This window comes from Lasioglossum baleicum, unplaced genomic scaffold, assembly GCF_051020765.1.
Source record: "Lasioglossum baleicum unplaced genomic scaffold, iyLasBale1 scaffold0139, whole genome shotgun sequence".
NCBI classification, from domain to species: domain Eukaryota; kingdom Metazoa; phylum Arthropoda; class Insecta; order Hymenoptera; family Halictidae; genus Lasioglossum; species Lasioglossum baleicum.
In genome coordinates this window covers 348,472-352,893 of record NW_027469199.1, presented here as the reverse complement: position 1 = coordinate 352,893, position 4,422 = coordinate 348,472, and positions in this window count along the sequence as shown.

Sequence of the window (4,422 nt, the reverse complement as noted above, 5' to 3'; positions counted from 1 at the left end):
TGTTATGGTGATTACAATTTTTATCCAAATTGTCTATTGTTAGTTGAAAAAATTGTATTTCTGAATACAAGTGACTTTGGAACTAGATCAGTGCACGTTTATGACATTATTTTACGGTACCTACGCTTCTAGAGCGATTCGCCGGGAGCGGGCAAGTAGTTGCCTACGATGGATATGCGCGAGACTACTATATGGTATTGGTTATCTTCTTTAGCCTCGATATTGTATCGTATGCATTTTTTCCCATTTTTCCATTTATTTGTACAAACTGTATTGTAGTGTTATGATATTTTCGGTATTTTTCGCAATATTCAATTTGCCTTTTAGAAATTTGTATTTCTTAGTAAAGGTGCCTTTTGGAATTAGTAGAGTACGTTTATGACATTATTTAGGACAATTTGTTGCCTGTATTATTTGATTGCCTGTACACGTACCTACGCTGCCGGTGCGACACGAATGTGGATGCTTTGTACTTGTGTAGACATATCGGAAGCGACAATAGCGTATGGCCCTTGTTTCTACTTTATCCTTACCAATGTAGCGTAAGCATTGATAGGTTGGATTTTATTTATGTCTGTATACTGCATTTTACTTTTAGGATATTTTCAATTTGTTTCATAATTTCCAGTCTTTAATTTCAAAAACTCTATTTCCTAGAAAAAGTGTCTATGGAATTTGTTGAGTGTACGTTTGACGAGACATTATTCTAAACCCATTGTAGTTTTACACTATTGGCCGTATAGGTGCCCACGCAGCCGGAGCAACACGACTGGCGAGGCCTTGCAGTCGAGTACGGCAGATCGGAGCGGCATACTGGATGGTCTTCGTTTTTCGTGTAACAATGGCATTGAAACCAATACATTTTTTCCTACGTTTTCCATTTATTTATTCGTTCTGTATTTTACTGTTATGCAATTTTCTATTTTCTTCGAAGTTTTCAATCTTTATTTTTAAAAAATTGTATTTCATAGCAAAAGTGACATTGGAGTTAGTTCTGTGTATGTCTATGACAATATTTTGTTAAGTTCCTGGGTATTTTATAGGATTGCCTCTATACGTATTTGCTTTACCGGAGCGGCACGGATGCTGTGACCATATAGTAGCGTTTATTATATCGGTGCCTCACAGCTGTATGGTCCTTGGATATATTTTTAAAGTTAATATTGTACAATATGAATTCTTGCATAGTCATGTATTAAATTTCATATGCTGTAATTCAGTGTTATGGCATGCTCGATTTGTCGTAATTATAATTTTTTGTCTAGAGATTTGTAATTCTTGGTATACGTGACTTTGGAAATAGTTGAGTGTACATATATGAAAATTTTCAGTCAAGCTTGTTGTTACATTATATGATTGTCTATATGCATACCTACGCTGTTTGCGAGACACGACTGGCGAGGTCTTGCAGTTGCGTACTACAGAAAGGAGCGATACTACTGGCTTGTCTTCGATAATGTTTTTAACCTTGATAATGTCCAGGAAGTATTTTTTCCCAGTCTTTCATTTATTTGTACATACTGTAAGTTACTGCTGTAATATTTTCACTTCTCCTAAAGAATACAATTTCAGAGATAAAGAATTGGTGGGTATGAATAGAATCGGAAATATCATAACAGTAGATCACAGAGTGTATTAATAAATAGTGAATATCGAAAGAATGTATTCGGCACAATATCAAGATTATAGAAATTAACGAAGATAATACAGTAGTGACAGTCCGATATGCCGAACGCACCTGCAAGACCATAACAGGCGCGTCGCTCCGGAGGCGTATGTTCGTATAAAGACAATTATGTAAAATAAAAATAAGTTTCATCATAATATTGGCATAAACGTACTCTCGACTAATTCCAAAGACACTATCACTGATAAATACAATTTTTTAAACCAAAAATTGAAAATTTGGGAAAGAATTGGAGATATCATAACAGTGAATTACAGTATGTAGACATAAACTGAATACAGAGAAACAATGCACACTGTACAATATCAAGGTCAAAGAAATTATCAAAGCCCATACAGCACTGTTGCTCCGATATTCCAAACGCAACTGCAACAGAACTCCACCCTTGTCGCTCCGGAAGCGTAGGTACGTACACACAAAATCGTTTAAAATAACAACAAATATAGTAAACTGATGACATAAACGTACACTAAACTGATTCAGAAGGCAATTTTCATAAAGTGTACAATGATTGATATTAAAAATTGGAATTTTGGAAATATTCGTAAGTATTAAAACAGAAAATTACAGTATATGTAAATAAATGGAAGAATGCGAAGGAATGCATACGGTAGTATATCAAGGTTAAAGAAACTAACGTAGACAAAAATTGAAAATTTTGACAGAAAAAGAAAATATCATAAGAGTAAACTACAGCTCTCATAAATAAACAGGACAATGGGGAAAATGCATACGGTACAAAACCAGGGCGAAAGAAATTAACAAAGACCATGCAGTAATGTCGTTCCGAAATACCGTACGTAACTACATGTACAATCCGATCGTGTCGATCCTGTGCGCTGCTATGCATACGGTCAAGTACCGTATCCCGACAATCCGATATAACGTCACCACCTACTATCCCACTCCAGTCGCGTTGCTCCGGGAGAGAAGGTACATAGAGAAACATTCACACAATGCAACAACAAATTATATAAGGTATGGCCATAAACGTACACTCAAATAATTCCAAAGGCGCTCTTTAAAAAAAAAAAATACAGTTTTTGAAATTAGTAAATGAAAATTCAGACAAAATCGAAGAAATCACAGCAATATATTGCAGTGTCTATGAATAAATAGAAAACTGGGACAGAATGCATATGGTGCAAAATCATGGTTAAGGAATTAACTGAAACCATACAGTAATGCCACTTCGAGCTGCCGTGTACAACTACAAGACCTCGACAGTCGTCTTGCTCCGGATGGGTTGGTACGAATACAGGCAATAGTATAAAATAACAACAAGCATTGACAAAATACTGTAACAATCGTAGGCTCAACCAATTCGAAAGGAACATTTCAACAAGATACAATTTTTCAAAATAAAAAGTGAGAATTTCGAAATGTATCGAAAGTATCATAATATTAAATTACAGTATGTATAAATAGATTGAAAACTGGGAAAAAATGCTTGCGGTACAATATCAAGGCAGTAGAAATTACCGTCGACCATTGAGTAGTGTCGTTCCCGTCTACGGAACGCAACTACAAGACGACTCCAGTCGTGTCGTGCCGGCAGCCAAGGTACATATGGAGATAATCATATAAAATAACAAGGGACATTTCAAATTATTGTCACAAATGTTTGCCCAACTCATTCCAAAGGCACTTTTCATGTACGATACAATTTCTGGAATTGAAAATTTGAAATTTTGAAAAAAATCTAAAATATCGAAACAGTAAAATACAGTATGTACACATCAACAGATAACAGAGAAGGAATGCATACGATACAATATCAAGGTCAAAGAAATTAACAGAGACCTAACGGCACTATCGCGCCGATCTAGCGCACACAACTACAAAACCAATCTAGCAATGTCGCACAGGACGCGTAAGTACGCATATAGGCAATCATATAATGTATCAACAAACTTGACACAAAATTGTCATATAAGAACACTCAACTGTTTCCAAAGACACGTTTACTAGGAATTACAAATCCCTAAACTATAATTTATAGTTATGACAAATGGAACATACTATAACAGTGAGTTACAGGATATGAAATTTAATACATGACTACGAAAGAATTAACACTGTACAATGTTAGGGTAAATAATATATACAAAGGCCATACAGCAGTGACGCACCGATCTAGTGAACGCTACTACAAGACCACAGGAGCCGTGCTTTTCTGGAGAAGCAGATACGTATAGAGACAATCCTATAAAATGCACAAGAACTTAATAAAATATTGTCATAAACGTACAAACAAATAATTCCAAAGACACTTTTCCTTAAGAAATACAATTTTTCTCACCAGAAATCGAAAATTTTGAAAAAAAAAATTGAGAATATCAAAACAGTTAGTTACAGTATGCAGAAATAAATTTAAATCTGCGAAAGAATATAAACGATACAATATAGGGTTTAAAGAAATTAACAAAGACCATATAGCAGCGTCGTTCCGATCATGGTAACGCAACTACAACATAATTCCAGCCGTGTCGTGCGGGAAGCCTATGTGCGTATAGAGACAATACTATAAAGTAACAATCAATTTACCAACATATTGTCATAAGCAATCATTCTACTAATTCGATGGCACTTGACCTAAAAGATGCAATAATTAAAACAAAAAGTTTGAACTCTTGAAAAAAAATGGGAAATATCAATACCCTAAATTACATTATGGATAAGAAAATGGAAACCTGGGGAGAATGACAACGGTACATAATCAAGTTTAAAGAAGT